This window comes from Schistocerca nitens, chromosome 10, assembly GCF_023898315.1.
Source record: "Schistocerca nitens isolate TAMUIC-IGC-003100 chromosome 10, iqSchNite1.1, whole genome shotgun sequence".
Lineage (NCBI taxonomy): Eukaryota > Metazoa > Arthropoda > Insecta > Orthoptera > Acrididae > Schistocerca > Schistocerca nitens.
In genome coordinates, this window is record NC_064623.1 from 5519035 (window position 1) to 5539912 (window position 20878).

The window sequence follows — 20878 nt, forward strand, 5'->3', positions numbered from 1 at the left end:
GAAGAAGGCAATGAGAAGAAGGCAATGAGAAGAAGGCAATGAGAAGAAGGCAATGAGAAGAAGGCAATGAGAAGAAGGCAATGAGAAGAAGGCAATGAGAAGAAGGCAATGAGAAGAAGGCAATGAGAAGAAGGCAATGAGAAGAAGGCAATGAGAAGAAGGCAATGAGAAGAAGGCAATGAGAAGAAGGCAATGAGAAGAAGGCAATGAGAAGAAGGCAATGAGAAGAAGGCAATGAGAAGAAGGCAATGAGAAGAAGGCAATGAGAAGAAGGCAATGAGAAGAAGGCAATGAGAAGAAGGCAATGAGAAGAAGGCAATGAGAAGAAGGCAATGAGAAGAAGGCAATGAGAAGAAGGCAATGAGAAGAAGGCAATGAGAAGAAGGCAATGAGAAGAAGGCAATGAGAAGAAGGCAATGAGAAGAAGGCAATGAGAAGAAGGCAATGAGAAGAAGGCAATGACAAGAAGGCAATGACAAGAAGGCAATGACAAGAAGGCAATGACAAGAAGGCAATGACAAGAAGGCAATGACAAGAAGGCAATGACAAGAAGGCAATGACAAGAAGGCAATGACAAGAAGGCAATGACAAGAAGGCAATGACAAGAAGGCAATGACAAGAAGGCAATGACAAGAAGGCAATGAGAAGAAGGCAATGAGAAGAAGGCAATGAGAAGAAGGCAATGAGAAGAAGGCAATGAGAAGAAGGCAATGAGAAGAAGGCAATGAGAAGAAGGCAATGAGAAGAAGGCAATGAGAAGAAGGCAATGAGAAGAAGGCAATGAGAAGAAGGCAATGAGAAGAAGGCAATGAGAAGAAGGCAATGAGAAGAAGGCAATGAGAAGAAGGCAATGAGAAGAAGGCAATGAGAAGAAGGCAATGAGAAGAAGGCAATGAGAAGAAGGCAATGAGAAGAAGGCAATGAGAAGAAGGCAATGAGAAGAAGGCAATGAGAAGAAGGCAATGAGAAGAAGGCAATGAGAAGAAGGCAATGAGAAGAAGGCAAGGAGAAGAAGGCAAGGAGAAGAAGGCAAGGAGAAGAAGGCAAGGAGAAGAAGGCAAGGAGAAGAAGGCAGGAGAAGAAGGCAAGGAGAAGAAGGCAAGGAGAAGAAGGCAAGGAGAAGAAGGCAAGGAGAAGAAGGCAAGGAGAAGAAGGCAAGGAGAAGAAGGCAAGGAGAAGAAGGCAAGGAGAAGAAGGCAAGGAGAAGAAGGCAAGGAGAAGAAGGCAAGGAGAAGAAGGCAAGGAGAAGAAGGCAAGGAGAAGAAGGCAAGGAGAAGAAGGCAAGGAGAAGAAGGCAAGGAGAAGAAGGCAAGGAGAAGAAGGCAAGGAGAAGAAGGCAAGGAGAAGAAGGCAAGGAGAAGAAGGCAAGGAGAAGAAGGCAAGGAGAAGAAGGCAAGGAGAAGAAGGCAAGGAGAAGAAGGCAAGGAGAAGAAGGCAAGGAGAAGAAGGCAAGGAGAAGAAGGCAAGGAGAAGAAGGCAAGGAGAAGAAGGCAAGGAGAAGAAGGCAAGGAGAAGAAGGCAATGAGAAGAAGGCAATGAGAAGAAGGCAATGAGAAGAAGGCAAGGAGAAGAAGGCAAGGAGAAGAAGGCAAGGAGAAGAAGGCAAGGAGAAGAAGGCAAGGAGAAGAAGGCAAGGAGAAGAAGGCAAGGAGAAGAAGGCAAGGAGAAGAAGGCAAGGAGAAGAAGGCAAGGAGAAGAAGGCAAGGAGAAGAAGGCAAGGAGAAGAAGGCAAGGAGAAGAAGGCAAGGAGAAGAAGGCAAGGAGAAGAAGGCAAGGAGAAGAAGGCAAGGAGAAGAAGGCAAGGAGAAGAAGGCAATGAGAAGAAGGCAATGAGAAGAAGGCAATGAGAAGAAGGCAATGAGAAGAAGGCAATGAGAAGAAGGCAATGAGAAGAAGGCAATGAGAAGAAGGCAATGAGAAGAAGGCAATGAGAAGAAGGCAATGAGAAGAAGGCAATGAGAAGAAGGCAATGAGAAGAAGGCAATGAGAAGAAGGCAATGAGAAGAAGGCAATGAGAAGAAGGCAATGAGAAGAAGGCAATGAGAAGAAGGCAATGAGAAGAAGGCAATGAGAAGAAGGCAATGAGAAGAAGGCAATGAGAAGAAGGCAATGAGAAGAAGGCAATGAGAAGAAGGCAATGAGAAGAAGGCAATGAGAAGAAGGCAATGAGAAGAAGGCAATGAGAAGAAGGCAATGAGAAGAAGGCAATGAGAAGAAGGCAATGAGAAGAAGGCAATGAGAAGAAGGCAATGAGAAGAAGGCAATGAGAAGAAGGCAATGAGAAGAAGGCAATGAGAAGAAGGCAATGAGAAGAAGGCAATGAGAAGAAGGCAAGTAGAAGAAGGCAAGTAGAAGAAGGCAAGTAGAAGAAGGCAATGAGAAGAAGGCAATGAGAAGAAGGCAATGAGAAGAAGGCAATGAGAGGGCAAGGAGATTTTGCAGGGGAAAGTGTAAGGAAGACAGTGATGTGGAGAAGAGCAAAGAAAGGAATGGACCAAAGGAAGGAAGAAACGAGAAGTGAAAAAGCAAAATGACCGCAAATAGAGGTCGTGGAACCGTCCGTCTCCGGACGCAGGCGCTAACTGCCCCCTTGAGGGGGAGGGACTCCTTTTAGTCGCCTCTTACGACAGGCAGGAATACCTCAGGCCTATTCTAATCCCCGGACCCGCAAGGGGGATTTTATCTGGTTAAAGTCCCCACAGGTTTCCACTGGAGCAAAGTCATTACAACTATTTTCACGTCATGTTCGTAACTTTTCCCAGCACACTTTTGGAGAGTGCATTTGCGTACAGTTTGTCGACGCCTGGCAGAATTCAACTTATTAACGTGGGCCTTCCCACCCAATCTTTGAGTAGAGACAGGAGCATAAACTTTATAACGTCCTTCCACACATTTTTGGCGACTCCTAAGATTCCATTCGCATTTTTCACCCCAACCGTAAACGATGTCAGAGGGTACTTCTGTAACACCTTCGTTTCTTTGTTGTAGCTCTTGTTAGGACTCCTCCCAGTTTCATTCGTGTATGGAGTTCAGGAGGCATAATTGCTTTTAGATGCCGATAATTTGATATTTGTCGTTTTTACACAATCTCACTTTTGTAGATTTATTTGTTCAGACTGCTAGTACAGTTAAATTCCAGAAAAAAAAATTGTTGCCGAGGAACTAATAGATATTTCCTTTTCCTCGACAGTTCTCGCCAGACAGCCAAACCAGCTCCAGCTAATCCACTGCATGTCTAGCCAGCCTGTTTAATCCTCAGACGATCTCCAGCCGAATCCAGAACACGTTTCGCCTAACATCCAATTCCTTACTTTTGTGGCTGTCTTCCCCACAATTTCAATGTTCTTAAAACTACCACTTGTATTTTGTCTACCGTATTTCTGTACATTCGATACCCAGGTAATTCATCTCTCACCTGAACACAGCTGAGATGGTGAAGCAGTAAAATCACTGGTGCTGCTAGAATGACCTTTTCCTCGAGTCTCGTGATATCCTGTGTACCAAAGATGAAGAGCAACACGCAGGTTCCATATTCCTAGAATTCCGAAAAGCGTTTGGCACAGTGGGCCACTGCAGACTTAATGAAGGCACGAGCATACTCAAAAGGTTCTTATGTAACACCCTATTGCGTTGATCTCGATGGCGGGTGTTCTCCAGACAAGGTTTCAGGAATGCCCCTGGAGTGTGACAGGACCGCTGTTATTCTACACACACACACACACACACACACACACACACACACACACACACACACACACACACACACACAAATGATCTGACCGACAGGGGAAGCGGCTGTCTGCTGATGACGCCGTGGTGTTGAGGGAGGCGTCATCGTTCAATGACGGTAGGAGGATAGAGGACGTCGAAGTTTGTTTGATGAATGATATCTGGCTGTAAATGCAGATGAATATCAAATGGAATATCATAACGTTCATATATTGCATTGGTAGCGTCCTGTTTGAGACCAGCCCGTCGATCAAATATCTGAGCGTAACGTTGCAAAGCGGTACGAAATGAAACGAGCATGTAGAGATTGGGAGGGAAGGCGAATGCTTTAATTCAGTTCATTTGGAGAGTTTCAGAAAAGTGTGGTTAATCTGTGGCGGGGATGGCGTCTAGAACAGTTGTGGTTGGTTGGTTTAAAGATTAAAGGGACCAAACTGCATAGGTCATCTGTCCCTTGTTTCATAAACATACAGAGCACAGTGAAACCATCCATTAGTCATTCGAAGCACAAAAGAAAAATTCCAGGGGAAGAAAAGCCCCGAGGTCAATAATAAAGAAACATGGAAAACAGAGCCCAGCAACAAAAACAGAAGAAAGGCAGAAAGAATTAACTGTACAGCAGAGAATCGTGGTTGTCTGATCACGAAAATAAAAGGATGAGCCAGCCACTCTGCAACACGTTAAAACCTCCAGCGTAAAAGATTAGGGTGGGGCCGAATGACAACACAAAACTAAGTAAAAGGTACAGCACAAAAGAGGGTGATGCAATAAAATTATATGGATCTATAAAAGCCGCTTGCGCGAATAAAACTTAAAACCCGATCTGCCAGAGAGACATTGTCACCTAAAAGAGATGATAAATCACCCTGGAGATTAAAAGTTCGCCTGAGGGCGGTTAAAATAGGACATTCCAACAACATATGGGCCACCGTCATGTTTGCACCCCAGCGTCAATGAGGGGGGTCCTATCGACGCAGCAGATGGCCATACGTCAGCGAAGAGTGACCAATGCGGAGCCTACAGAGAACAACACAATCCCTGCGAGAGGCCCGCATGGAGTAACTCCACACAGTCGTGGTCTCCTTTACTCGCCGCAGCCTGTTGAGTGCAGACAGAGTGCGCCATTCCTCTGCCCACATCCCAAAGACCTGACGGCGCAATACCGATCGGAGATCAGTTGCCGGGAGGCCGATTTCCAACGGCAGTTTGCGGGTAGCCTCTTTGGCTAACTTGTCGGCGAGTTCGTTTCCCGCTATCCCAACGTGTCCCGGGGTCCATATGAACATCACCGAACGTCCACGCTGTTGAAGAGCATGAACGGACTCCTGGATGGCAACAACAATGGGATGGCGTGGGTAGCACTGGTCAAGAGCCTGTAGACTACTGAGAGAGTCACTGCAAATGACGAAGGACTCTCCAGTGCTGGTACGAATATGCTCAAGGGCACGAAAAATGGCTGTTAGCTCTGCAGTGTAAACACTGCAGCCTTCCGGCAAGGAGCGCTGGTCTACATAGTCCGCATGAGCATAAGCGTACCCTACACGGCCATCAACCATCGAGCCATCTGTATAGATAACCTCCGTGTCACGGGATGCGTCGAGGGGAGCAAGAAATTGGCGGTGCAAGACTGCAGGAGGAACTTAATCTTTTCGCCATCGTGAAAGGTCCAGCCGAAGCTGCGGCCGACGAATACACCAAGGCGGTGTATGTGGGTGGACCTGAAAAGCAGAGGGAAGATGCAAAGACTCGAGTTCACTAAGGAGTGACCGAACACGGATCCCAATTGTATGGCCTGATCGCGGCCGCCGGTGTGGGATATGGACTGCCGCATCAGCGAAAAGGAGACGGTAGTTAGGGTGACGGGGCGAACAACGGACGTGGGCAGCATAGTTGGCTAAGAGGAGTTGACGCCGGACGCGAAGTGGAGGAACTGCAGCCTCAGCAGGGCCGGTGCGGAATGCTGCTGTCGCCCGTCGAACCCCACAGTGGTGAACGGGCTCCAGCAGCTGCAACGCTGAGGGCGACGCTGAGCCATACGCCACACTCCCATAATCCAGTTTGGACAGCACGAGGGCTTTGTAGAGCCGCAGCAGCGTATCACGATCTGCACCCCAAGTTGTGTTGCTGAGGCAGCGGAGGGCATTCAGATGCTGCCAGCACTGACGCTTGAGCTGACAAATATGTGGAAGCCAAGTAAGCCGGGCATTGAACAGCAATCCCAGAAAACGGTAAGTGTCAACAACCCTGAGCATGGCATCCTGAAGATAAAGCTCAGGGTGGGGATGGACAGTTCCACGCCGACAAAATTGCAGAACACAAGTCTTCGCAGGAGAAACGTGAAACCCATGGGCTAGGGCCCACGCCTGCGCCTTGTGCATAGCTCCCTGCAACCTACGTTCTGCAACACTAATGGTGGAGGAGCTGAAAAAGATGTGAAATCGTCTGCATATAACGTGGGTGAGACAGACGACCCTACTGCTGCTGCAAGGCCATTGATGACCACAAGGAAAAGTGGCACGCTCAATACAGAGCACTGGAACGCCGTTCTCCTGGACATGAAGTGAACTATGGGATGTGCCAAGTAACACGCGAATGTCCTAACAGATAAAAAGTTCTGAATAGAAATGGGTAGAGAGCCCCGGAGACCCCACCCGTGCAACATGGCGAGAATATGGTGCCACCACGTCATGTCATAAGCTCTGGAGAGGTCGAAGAAGACGGAGACGAGGTGTTGGCGCCTGGAAAAAGCAGTGCGAATTGCAGACTCAAGAAAGACCAAAGTATCGTCGGTGGATTGGCCCTGACGGAAGCCGTTCTGGCACGGAGCCAGAAGACCCCGAGACCCCGAGAGAGCAGCCAACACAGCCGTCGACTCACCATACGTTCCAGTAGCTTGCACAGAGTGTTTGTTGAGCTGATGGGCCGATAGCTATCCATATTAAGCGGGTCCTTACCACGCTTCAGCGCCGGAATGATGGTACTTTCTCGCCACTGCGACAGAAAGACATCATCGCCCCATATGCGGTTGATGATGGCAAGAACACATCGCTGACAGTCCGGGGACAGGTGTTTGAGCATCTGATTGTGGATGCCATCTGGGCCAGAGGTCGTATTGGGGCACTGTGGCAGGACGTTTTGGAGCTCCCACGATCTAAATGGGGCGTTATACGCCTCAGGGTGGCGAGAAGCAAAAGAAAGCCGTTTGCCTTCCTCCCGGCGTTTTAGCGCGCAAAACGCAGGCGGCTAATTCCCCGACGCAGAGGCCCGAATAAAGTGATGAGCGAAATGCTCGGGGATTGCATCGGTGGATAGCGCCCGTTGATGGGAAGCCCTGGGACACCTGTAGAGTGCTGCAATCCAAAGATGCGCCGAATCTTCATCCATACCTGGGAGGGTGAAGTACAGGAACCAATGGTGGAAATTTACCTCTCCCAGTACTCCTGTTTCCGCCTTTTGATGAGCCGCCGGACCTGACCACGGAGACGTTTGAATAAAGGCGGGTGCCGCTTATGTCACTGAAGAGCCCGCCGACGTTCTTTAATGGCTTCAGCGACCTCTGGAGACCACCAAGGCACTGACCTTCGCCGGGGGCACCCTAACGAACAAGGAATGGTACGTTCCACAGCGGAAACAATCGCTGCAGTCAGTGTCTCAACCGTCACATCGATGGTACCGTGGGGGAGAGATTCAACAGTGGCAGCAGAGGAGAACATTTCCCAGTTTGCCTTGCGAAATGCCCATCTGGGCAAGCGTTCATGGGAGCAACGCTGGGGTAGTGAAAGGAAGATGGGAAAATGGTCACTACCACACAAGTCGTCATGGACTCTCCAGTGGACCTATGGTACAAGCCCTGGGCTGCACAACGACAGATCTATGGCCGAGAACGTGCCATGCGCCACAGTGAAGTGTGTGGCGGCGCCAGTGTTTAAGAGGCAGAGGTCGAGTTCGGAGATGAGATTCTCGACATCTCTGCCTCGGCCAGTAATCTTCGTTCCACTGCACAGGGGATTGTGGGCGTTAAAATCCCCAGGAGAAGAAAAGGCGTGTGAAGTTGGGTGACAAGTGCAGCTAATTCGGTCAGGGGGACCGTACCTCCTGGAGGGAGATAGACACTGCAGATGGTTATGTCCTGGGTAGTCCTTACGCGGACAGCTACAGCTTCCAATGATGTTTTAAGGGGCACAGGAGCAGTATATACAGAGGTAAGGACATACACGCAGGCTCCACTTGACACACTATTGAAAGTGCTACAGTTGCAGTAATAACCCCTGTATCCACGAAGGACAGGGGTCCGCATTGCCGGGAACCAGGTTTCCTGGAGGGTAACGCATAAAGCAGGTGTCATGCTTAGAAGCATGATGTAGCTCAGGTAGATGGCAAAAGTAAACGCCACAATTCCACTGGAGGACTGTACAAAGCTTGTCCTGGAGGGGCATGAAGGCGCTGAAAAGTCAAATTACTTCGCGGGTCACATGCTGCCACCGACAGTGACGGACGTCGCAACGTCCATTCTTTCTGAGCAGACGGCGAGATCCAGGTCATCAGGGGACACAAAGAGCTCGACCTCATTCTCAGACGCTGAGCTGACAGGAAGCATTGGTGCTGGAACCACTGGGTCCTTATTCTTCATAGAGAGCTTCCTCTTCTCTCTCTTGTCTTTGGGAGGAGGGTTTGCATGCTGGGAGGGCTTTCCTGACGCATTATCAGGAACAGAGGAAGAGCGTGAAGCCTTTCGACCAGCAGCTGGTGGCTTCTTCAGCCACTGGCTAGTGTCTTGTGAGACACTGGGGAAGTCCTTGGAAGGACTCCCCAAGGGACCCCTTCCGAACAAGTGAGGCCGGAGGACGCTGTTGCGTCTCCGGCTGAGCAGCCGGAGAGGGCTGTCGCCTCTCCGGCTGAGAGGTAGGGACTGACGTCCCCGGTTGTTCGGGGCGCACTGCTCCCAAACTGGGTGTTTTGGGAGTAGTGGAAGATAGAGTGGCCCCTACCAGTGGTGGGGCAGGAGTAACTTGACTGTTCTGTGGGCCAACTGAGAAAGGAGTCTTTGCAGGAACTGGTGGCGGCAGTGTTACAGCAGCATAACTCCTCAACATAGGTGTGGGGTTGAGCCGTTCTAGTTTCTTCCTTGCCTCTTGGTAAGGAAAACGGTCCAGGGTCTTAATTTCTTGTATCTTCCGCTCTCGTTGGTAGACTGCACAGTCTGGCGAGCAGGGAGAATTATGCTCCCCACAGTTAACGCAGGTGGGAGGCGGAGCACATGGAGCATTGGGATGCGAAGGTCATCGACAATGTCGACACGTGGGGCTGGCAGTGCAACTGGAGGACATGTGTCCGAACATCCAGCACTGGAAGCATCGCATAGGGGGCGGGACATAGGGCTTGACATCGCACCGGTAGATCATGACCTTGACCTTCTCAGGCAAGCAGTCGCCCTCAAAGGCCAGGATGAAAGCACCGGTAGCGATCCTACTATCCTTGGGTCCCCTAAAGACACGACGAACAACGTGTACACCTCGTCGTGCCAGGTTCTCCCCTAGCTCATCAGACTGTAGCAGAAGATCTTTATGAAAGATAATCCCCTGAACCAAATTTAGGGACTTATGGGGACTGATGTTAACGGGTATGTCACCGAGCTTCTCACAGGCGAGTAATGTCCTTGACTGTGCAGATAAAGCTGCTTGTATCAGAGTGGCACCACTCCGCATTTTGGAAAGAGACGCCACTTCGAAGAGAGGCTTAGTCCCCAAAAATGAATCCCCATCAGTTCTGCTGCACACAAGGTATCGCGGTGAATACGGCTCATGTTTGTCCGCAGCCCTACGTCCCTCCCAGGGCGTGGCTAGGGAAGGGGACGATTTGGGGTTATATGCCACAGCGTTAAAGTCTACTTTACCACGCTTAGAGACGTTGGTGGTTATTCGACCAACGGATTGAGACTTCATCCGCTTCAGTGCGGATCATCCGCCCCGATGCCACCCACTCCGACCAGGGGCTCTCCCCACGGGTGCCACCCAGCCACACCAAAGGCTTACGTGGGGAGGTGGCAGCTCAGGCATCGGCAATACGATCCCTGTGTTGTCAGGGGGGCCACAACCTAGAGGGTACATGACGACCCCACCACAACGGGCTGGCTACCGTGCTGGATGTCGGGTGCCATAATTATCGTGCGTGTAATTTACGCAACCCACCAGGTGTGTATGCCCAAAATGATGGATGGTGGGAGCAGTTACGACGCCAAGACGATGAAGACCGCCAAGGTCGTAGGGCACAGAGGACTTCTGGTGCACCACATAAGGTGTCCTTCCCCAAAAGGCTCTTACTTCTGTGTAATTTGGAAGAATGGAGGTCAAACCCTAATGGGGACCAACACATGAAAGGCCGAAACAGTTGAAACTCCCTTTAGTCGCCTCTTACGACAGGCAGGAATACCGCGGGCCTATTCTTACCCCCGAACCCGCAGGGGGAAGAACACTTGTGCAACCAATTCTTGGACACTGTTCGGTAGTGTGTGTCCCACCTGGTCGGATTAAAGGAATACATCACATAAAGTCAGACGTAGTCTGCTAGATTTCTTACTGTTAGGTTCGATCAATAACGAGCGTTACGGAAATGCTTCGTGAACTCAAATGCGACTCACTTGACTGAAGGCGACGTTCTTTCTGCGGAACACTCCTGAGTAAATTTAGAGAACCGGCATCTGAAGCTGAGAGCGCAACGATTCTGCTCCCCCCAAAGTACATCTCGCTTGAGGACTGCAAAAAAGATGAGACACGAGAAATTATGGCTCGTACAGTGGTGTATAGGCAGTCATTTTTCATTCGCTCTATTTGCGAGTAGAACAGGTAGGGAGACGGCTACTAATGGCACAAAGTAACCTCCGCCACCCACCAGGCAGTGGATTGCGGATTTTGCGTGCGCGTGTAGTAGACTAATTTGTTAACAGCTGTTTTGCAATAACAGGGTGACCATCAGTTTCATATTTTCTCTCATTAGCCTAAATAACTTCGCCCCACCACCAACACTGTCTGTCGTAACAATCTTAAATGACTGTCATCCCCTTTTTTTAAAGATAATGGGCCGACACGCTTACAGCTATTTCATTTCTGAAAATTTCGCACGCAAATATCGTATGTAAATATCACGAAACAATCGATTAGCTACACTTATATATAAATAAATACATATGTAAGTTTTCGTAACAAACGTGTAGGTATCATAAACCACGCCATGGGCGACAACTTTGTTTTGGAGGTGGTATGTTCCTTTACACTTCCTAGTGTCTTTAGACCTTCCTTTGTATTCGCCGCTCCTGCAACGACGAAATTTTACCTAACTAACATGGTCTACGTAACGTGGGCTGCATCCTAGCTACCCAGTAATTTTCAACAACGAAACCCAGTGTCTCGAAGCGAACAGAAGGCTTTTCAGGATCCAACCCGCTTATTCAGTTCTGCTTTGCTCAGCACCTTTCACACAGTAGACGGCTGAACGACAGTCAGCACTCACTGCACAGAAATGCCTCAAAGCACCTGTGTCCTGCCGCCTCTTAGGGGCGTAACCGATACGAAAGGACAGCGTGTCTGCCGGGGGTCACTGGGCATTTTGTCTTTAGCAGAAGCCGTTCCCAGCGATGTAACGTGTCACCTACAGACGTTGGTTGCAGAGCCTGAGAAGAACCCTGTGTATGTTCCTTCAGTCGTGATCTACTGCAATTGGTCTGGCCTCAACGCAACGCAACTCCCGGCGGAGTCAGGCATTTTCACCTTCCTCGAGATGACTGGGTGTGTGTTGCCATCATTTCATCATCATTCATGAAAGTGGAGATACTGGACTGAGCAAAGGTTGGGAACTCTTACAGGCGCTGACAACCGCGTAGTTGAGCGCCCCACTATCCAATCATCGTCGTCATCATCTAAGCACACGAACTAGATCTGTATTCGTGTCAAATCTGTGCCATCAGTTCCACAGGAAAGTACACGTCTTATCTGTATGAAATAAAAGAGACTATTATAAATGTGTGTTTAGCTGAAAATACATGTTATTACTAATTGCAATAATAGTTAATCCAATCACCGCAATTATGGATTATAGCCTCGCACCTTTCTGGCATGCTCTTCTCCATATGGTCCTGATTTTGTACGACAGCTGCTTTGAAGTATATATTGCCTTTCCTTTAAGCTTTCTTACCACCCAAAATTTTTGATCGGATTCGCATCCGCAGACGTTGCAGACCAGTCCATCGCGGACACCCCATTGTCTCGTTTCCACGCTGTACAGAGACGGCTGCGATTTTCCGGATCGTAATCCTCTTGGGACACCCAGTATGCCTCGCTGGAACCAAACAGCTTCCTAATGGACCTCAGAAGCCATTTTTGATAAATACTGCATATTTTTCAGTGTTTAAATTGGCTGTAAACACTTGGAAATATGCAAAACTGCAACTAACAAAATAAAACATTCAGCACTGACACTTTATCGATACATGTGGGAAAGAGCACCGATTACAGATTCGAGACCATTACCAGCGATGTCGTTACATTTCAAATTACAGTGAACACTTCCTTCTGGAACTAACTATTGGGTCACTTTTCCAGTGCAATGTCAATGAGGGATAGTCAAAAACCCACACAGAAAATGTTTTGTTTGGAGCTACACATTTGCAATTCTTGCGTACACACACACACAGACACACACACAGACACACACACACAGACACACACACACAGACACACACACACAGACACACACACACAGACACACACACACAGACACACACACACAGACACACACACACAGACACACACACACAGACACAGACACACACACACACACACACAGACACACACAGACACACACACACAGACACACACAGACACACACACACAGACACACACAGACACACACACACACACACAGACACACACACACACACACACACACACACACAGACACACACACACACACACACACACACACACACACAGACACACACACACACACACACACACAGACACACACACACACACACACACACACACACACACACAGACACACACACACACACACACACACGCACACAGACACACACACACAGACACACACACAGACACACACACACACACAGACACACACACACACACAGACACACACACAGACAGACACACAGACAGACACACAGACAGACACACAGACAGACACACAGACAGACACACAGACAGACAGACACACACACGGCCACACTACCAGAGCACGCCACTACAGGAGGTTGGTTGGTTGGTTTGTTTAAGAGGTTTAGAGGTGGGCAAAGGTACCAAACTATGAGATCATCGGTCCGTTGTTCCTAATAAAACTATGCCATAAGTGTGAGAATTAATGGACGAAACATATAACACAAAACGGAAAGGAAGGAAAAGCCACAAGATGGGAAGGGAAGGCAACGAACACTTAAAGGAACAAAAGCCAAGGAAACAACAGAGACACCAGAAACAGAAGAGTAAAACATGAAAGATTACAGTGGATGGCCAACCACGAGAATAAAAAGGGAAAGCCAGCCATTCTGCAGTACTTTAAAACCTCCACCTTAAAAGCACAAGGGTGGAGGACACACAGGCACAAAGGACAAGCCCTAAAACCTACATAGAAGTATAAAACCACTCTCATGGATAAACCGTAGATCTAAAGCTGCTGTGGAGGAGTTGTCGCCCAGCACCAAAGGCACGGTGCCTGCTGGTAATGTTAAAAGTCTGCCGCAGAGCGGCTGAAAGTAGGCAGTAGTTACTTTTTTTTTGTGGGGTTTAAGGGCGCTCAACTACTGAGGTCATTAGCGCCCAGTCACAGTTGTTAGAGCACATGGAATCTCGTAAAACTCAAGGGGAGGGGGGGGGGGACACCCGAAAGTCCTGACAAAGATGCAGATAAAAGACGTAAAAAAGTTAGACGTCTTTGGACAAGCCAGTCCAAGTTATAAAACGCAGAACACAAGCAGCTGCTCGAGTGTCATCAGATAAAATATCCGGTAAAGTAGATGGCAGGGACAGGACAACACGAGATTGACTAAAGCGGGGACACGACAATAAAACATGGCGCACTGTTAATGTTTGACCACAAGGGCACTGCGGGGCTGGGTCACCGGAGAGCAGGTAGCGGTGGCTAAACCGGCAATGCCCAATCCGCAACCTGGTCAGAAGGACCTCTTCTCGCCGAGATGGTCGGGAGGAGGATGTCCAAGCAGTTGGGAGCGGTTTTACTGCCCGGAGCTTGTTTCTTTGGAGGGATGACCAAGCATCCCACCACAACGACACAAGCCTCTTACAAACATCTCCACGAACGTCAGATGACGGGACACAATGGGATGCTGGCCGAGGCAGGACGACTGCAGCCTTGGCTGCAGCATCTGCAGCCTCATTCCCAGGCACTCCTACATGTCCGGGAACCCACAGAAAGCTGACAGGAGAACCATTATCAGCGAAAGAATGGAGGGACTGCTGTATCCGTTGAATCAAGGGATGGACCGGATAGGGAGCTCCAAGGCTCTGAAGAGCACTGAGTGAGTCAGAGCAGAGTACATACGATGAATGGCGGTGGCGGCGGGCATACTGAACGGCCTGATGGAGAGCAAAAAGCTCGGCCGTAAAGCTCGAACATTGGTCGAGGAGCCGGTATTTAAAGGTGGCGGCCCCGACGACAAAGGCACAGCCGACACCATCGTCAGTTTTGGAGCCATCGGTGTAAATAAAGGTGTGACCGGCAAGTCGAGCACGAAGTTCGACAAACATTGCAGCCGGAGTACCCTCCTTCGGGACTGAGCTGAGGTCGAGATAAATATGAACCGGAGCTTGGAGCCAAGGTGGTGTCAGGCTCTCACCCTCTCTTAAGGTGGTAGGGAGGGCAAAATCCAATTGTCGAAGCAGGCGACGGAAGCGGACTCCAGGGGCAGCAGAGCAGACACATACAACCCATACTGACGGTCGAGAGAATCGGCGAAGAGGGACTGATAAGAGGGGTGGTCGGGCATAGACAACAGCCGGCAGGCATACCGACACAGCACTACGTCGCGCCGGTAGATCAATGGTAATTCGGCAGCTTCAGCATAAAGACTCTCGACAGGACTAGTGTAGAAGGCTCCGGTCGCAAGACGTAACCCCCGATGGTGGATGGAGTTGAGCCGACGTAAGGGGGATGGCCGAGCAGACGAGTAGACGATGCTCCCATAATCCAGCTTCGATCGGAGTATGGACCGATACAAGCGAATCAGGACAGTGCAATCCGCTCCCCAAGATGAACCACTAAGAACTCTGAGGACATTAAGGGAACGAGTACAACGGGCCGCCAAATAAGAGACATGCAGAGACCAACAAAGTTTCCTGTCCAATGTGAGCCCTAGAAACTTAGTTGTTTCCACGAATGGGAGAACAACGGGACCGAGATGTAAGGATGGCGGAAGGAACGCTTTATATCGCCAAAAGTTGATACAAACCATCTTCTCTTCAGAGAACCGGAAGCCATTTGCCACGCACCATGAGTATAGGCTGTCTAGACAACGCTGAAGGCAGCGCTCCAGGAGGCATGTTCTCTGGGCACTGCAGTAGATCGCGAAGTCATCGACAACGAGAGAGCCTGAGACATTAGGTGGAACGCAATCCATAATTGGATTGATCGCGATGGCAAAAAGGGCTACGCTCAAGACGGAGCCCTGAGGCACTCCGTTCTCCTGGAGGAAGACGTCGGACAATACGGAACCCACACGTACCCTAAACTTTCGATCCGTTAAAAAGGAATCAACAAAAGGGGCAGGCGACCGCGTAGGCCCCACCTGTGCATGGTGCGGAGGATACCTCCTCTCCAACAGGTATCATAAGCCTTCTCCAAATCTAAGAACACGGCTACCGTTTGGCGCCTTCGCAAAAAGTTGTTCATGATGGATGTCGACAAGGTCACAAGGTGGTCAACAGCGGAGCGGCGGCGACGAAAGCCGCATTGGACATTGATAAGTAGCCGTCGAGATTCAAGAATCCAGACTAACCGAGCATTAACCATGCGCTCCATCACCTTACAGACACAGCTTGTAAGAGAAATGGGGTGGTAACTAGAAAGAAGGTGTCTATCCTTCCCGGGTTTGGGTATAGGAACAACGACGGCGTCACGCCAATGCATGGCTCTGAGCACTATGGGACTCAACTGCTGTGGTCATAAGTCCCCTAGAACTTAGAACTACTTAAACCTAACTAACCTAAGAACAGCACACAACACCCAGCCACCACGAGGCAGAGAAAATCCCTGACCCCGCCGGGAATCGAACCCGGGAACCCGGGCGTGGGAAGCGAGAACGCTACCGCACGACCTCGAGATGCGGGCACGCCAATGCATGGGGACCTGACCTTCGATCCAGATGCGATTGTAGGTACGAAGAAGGAAGCTTTTGCCCGCCGGAGAAAGGTGTGCCAGCATCTGAACGTGAATGGCATCTGGCCCCGGAGCAGAGGACCGGGACAGTGCAAGCGCACGTTCGAGTTCCCGCATAGTAAAGGGGGCATTATAAGTTTCCAGATTCAGCGAGTGGAAGGAAGATCGCCGAGCCTCTTCTGCCTCTTTCCTGGGAAGGAAGGCAGGGTGGTAATGGGCGGAGCTTGAAACCTCCGCGAAAAACCGGCCGAAGGCGTTGGAGACAGCCACAGGATAAACAAGGACATCATTACCTGAGGTCAGGCCAGGTACCGAGGAGTGGGCCTTAATGCCCGACAGCCGGCGCAGACCCCCCCATACGACAGAAGAGGGAGTAAAACTGTTAAAGAAGCTGGTGAAAGAGGCCCAACAAACTTTTTTGCTGTCTTTGATGACTCTACAGCATTGCGCTCGGAGTCGTTTGTATCCAATACAATTCGCCAACGTAGGATGGCGGCGAAAGGTGCGTAAAGTACGTCGTCGAGCACGGATAGCGTCTCTACAAGCCTCATTCCACCAGGGGACGGAAACGCGACGTGAAGAAGAGGTAGTATGAGGATTGGAACGTTCGGCAGCATTGACGATAACAGCCGTGAGGTAACTGAAAAAGTAAAAGCAGAAAGAGTAATACGGACAGCTATTGCTTGGAGTGGGATTGTCAATGGAATGGGATGGTAATAGACATCGTCCCGAACGAGCAACATGACCCCACCATGAGCTGGGATACCGTCCACAGGGGTGAGGTCATACCGTTCCGAGGTATAGTGGGTAAAGGCAATACGGTCAGTTGGGCGCAACCCTGGTTTCCTGGAGACCAAGGACGAGCGGACAGTGCAGGCGGAGGAGCAGTTTCCTCCCGATTAGATCGAATACCTCTTATGTTCCAATGTAACAAGGCCATCGCTAGTCAAAAAAGAGGGGAAACGAGATGGGGGGGGGGGTGGGAAGAGCTGGTTATCTCGACGGCCACGGAGGGCCAGGTTTCGAGGGAACAACGCTACAACTTGCGGGAGGCGGATCCTGTTCCATCGAGTCGTCGCCAGCTGCGGCCGCTGTCCCTGGTTGTGTAGCAGGGGCAGCATTATTTGCCGACGAGAGGCCAGCTGAGCGCCTGGCAGCAGAGCGTCCCGGCGAAACTGAGGACGGCAGGGAGCAGCGGCTCACGGATGGAGCGTCAGGCGAAACGCGCCGGGGTGGAGAGGGGGATAGAGACTACTTCTTGGAAGTCCGAGGAGGCACAGGGATGGTGGGCTGGACCCGAAGAAGGTCCTCACGCGCGGGGTCCATTTTGGAACGCCGGACCTCGGAAGCTGGGGTCCGGAACGTTTCCCCGATGGACGCCTGAGAAGAGGATCGCTTCTCAGGCGGCGGGGGTGAGGAGGAAGGGTGGCCCCTGGGGCAGAGAGGGCGGGGCCGCGGGGTAAGAGGAGTTGGAAGGGAGGGATTTGGGAGGCGGAGGCATAGACCCCGGATGGGGGGAGGAGGTGGAGGGGGAACAGGATAGGGGTGAGGATACTGTTGAAGGAGTGGACACGACTGAGGCAAACGAAGTGGTCAAAGTCACGGGATGGAGGCGGTCATACTTCGTCCTGGCCTCAGAATAAGAGAGACGATCCAAAGTTTTGAGTTCTTGAATCTTCTTCTCCTTCTGATATGCAGGGCAGTCTCAGGATCTAGGCGAGTGGATGCCAGGACAATTAACGCACCGAGGTGGTGGGGTGCATATATGTTTCTCACGAAGAGGACGTCCACAATCGCCACAAAGGGGCTCAGCCTCACACCGTGACGACATGTGCCCAAAGCGCAAACACTGAAAACAGCGCATAGGAGGCGGGACGTAAGGTCGCACGTCGCACCGGTAGCACATCACCTTTACCTTCTCTGGGAGAACGTCCCCCTCGAAGGCGAGGATAAAGGCCCCGGTGTCGGTGCGACGGTCTTTGGGGCCGCGCTGGACTCGCCGGACGAAATGCACGCCTCGGCGCTCCAGGTTGGACCTGAGCTCCTCATCAGATTGCAGCAGGAGGTCCCGATGAAAAATAACCCCCTGCGTCCTATTCAGTGCCAGATGCGGGACAATGGACACTGGGATGTCCCCTAGTCGGTCGCACGCCTGGAGCGCCGCCGACTGCGTAGCGGAGGTGGTCTTTATAAGAACGGACCCCGAACGCATTTTACTAAGAGCCTCGATTTCCCCGAAGATGTCCTCGATGTGCTGAGCAAAGAACATGGGCTTGGAGGTGGCGAACGTCCCCCCATCCGTCCGAGAACAGACTAAATAGCGGGGGAAGTACTTCGCCCCAAGCTGGCGGGCCTGTCCTTCCTCCCAGGGAAAGGCCAAGGGGGAAAGGGCAGGAGAACCAGAGACAGTACCTTTCTTTTTAAAAGACTCGCCCGCAGAGCATGTTGACGTTTCATCTGCGAAACGTCCGCCCCGATACCACCCACTCCGACCAGCGGCTCTCCCCACGGGCGCCACCCAGCCTCAGCAAGGGCCACCTGGCAGGATGACCGTTGCCGGGAGTCCTGATGCCCCAAATAGACGGGCATCTACTCCTTGGCCGACGTGGGGAGGGTGCAGCTCAGGTATCGGCAGTACGATCCCTGTGTTGTCAGGAGGCTACAACCTAGAGGGTACATGACGACCCCACCACAATGGGCTGGCTACTGTGCTGGATTTCGGGTGCCATGGAAAGTCCATCATGATCGTAGGTGCAGATGGGGACGCACTATGGGTGTAACTTGTACAACCCATCAGGCGTTTAGGCCCAATTTGAGGAATAGTGGGTATGGTTAGAACGCCGGTGCAATACTGAGTGCCAAGGTCTTAGTGCACTGAGGACCAGTGGCACAGCATGTAAGGCGTCCTTCCCCAAAAGGCTTGTACTTCTGTATAATTTTGAAAAATGAACCCCAAGAGGGACCATCACATGGAAGGTCGAAACGGTTGAAACTCCTTTTAGTCGCCTCTTACGACAGGCACGAATACCTCGGGCCTATTCTTACTCCGGACCCGCAGGGGGCTGAAAGTGGGCAGTCCAGCAAGAGGTGGACGCCTGTCATTTGGGAGCCACAACGACACTGAGGTGGTTCAAGACGGAGTAGGTAACCATGTGTTAGCCACATATGGCCAATGCAGAGCCAGCAGAGGACAACTGATTTCCCGCGAAAGGCCTACATGGAAGACACCTTAATGACACACAGAGTGTTATGCGTACTGTTATGGCATTCAGTCTCCCAAAGCCAGAATACCCTGCGGTATAAGAGAACAAGGGTCAGCTTCGGCGTCGCCTGTTTGGCCAGCCTGACAAGTTCATTTCCGGGGTTTCCGACGTGTCCTGGGGTCCACACAAACACCACGGAATGGCGTGACTGTTCTACGGCATAGATGGACTCCTGAATGGACGCTACCAGAGGGTGGCGAGTGTAGCACTGGTCAATAGCTGCTCAATGAATCAGTACACAGGAGAAATGACTCACCACAGCATGAGCGGACGTACTGAAGAGCACGAGATATGGCAGCCAGCTCTGTAGTGAAAACACTGCAGCCAACTAGCAAGGAGTGCTGCTCAGTATGTCCTCCATGAACATACGTGAAGCCTAAGCGACCATCAGCCATTGAGCCGCCGGTGTAAACCACTTCAGAACGCCGAAACACGACAAGAATCGAGAGGCAGTAACAGCGGAGAGTGGCGGGATTATAGGAGTCCTTATGGCCATGAAAAAGGTCCAGGCGAAGCTGCGGCAGAGGCATACACCTTGGAGGCGTATGTGAACGGACCACAAGTAGAGGTGGTGAAGGGAAGGACTCCAGTTCGGATAGAAGGGACCGCACGCAAACCGCAATCTTTAGCCCCAATCTGGGCCGCCGATGCGGGAGATGGACTGCTGTGGGCACGAAAAGAAGAACGTAATCGGATGTCAGGGGAACTATGAATATGTGCTGCGTAACTGGCGAGCAGTTCCTCACGCCTGATCTGCAGTGGAGGGACACCAGCCTCCACCAGTACGCTGGTCACTGAACCCCACATCGGTGCACAGGGTCGAGTAAATGCAATGCTGAACGCTCTGCCGGACCATAAACCACACTCCCTTAGTCAATTCGGGATTCGACAAGGGTTCTGTAGAGCTGCAGCAGCGTAGAGCGATCTGCACCCCAATTGGTGTTGCTCAGCCAATGGAGGGCGTTGAGGTGCTGCCAGCACTTCTGCTTAAGCTGACGAAGGTGAGGGAGCCAAGTCAATCGAGCATCGAAAACCAGTCCTAGGAACTGATATGTTTCCACTACAGTGAGTGGATCGTAATATAGGTAAAGTGCGGGTTCCAGATGAACGGTACGACAGCGACAGAAGTGCATGACACACGACTCTGTAGCTGAAAACTGGAAGCTGTGGGCTAGAGCCCATGACTGCGCCCTGTAGATTACTCCCTGGAGGCCCCGCTCAGCAACAGCAGTACTGAAGCAGCAGTACGAAATGCAGAAGTAGTCTGCAAACAGAGAAGGTGAGACGGAGGGCCTGACAGCTGCTGCTAGACCATTAATGGCCAGAAAAAATTGAGAGATATTCAATACGGAGTAATGCAGGACTACATTCTACCGCGTATGGATGGAACTACGGGAGTCACCAACTTTGACACTGAAAGTACGAATCGACAGGAAGTTTTGGATAAAAATTAGGAGTGGTCCCCGGAGACCCCACTCATACAA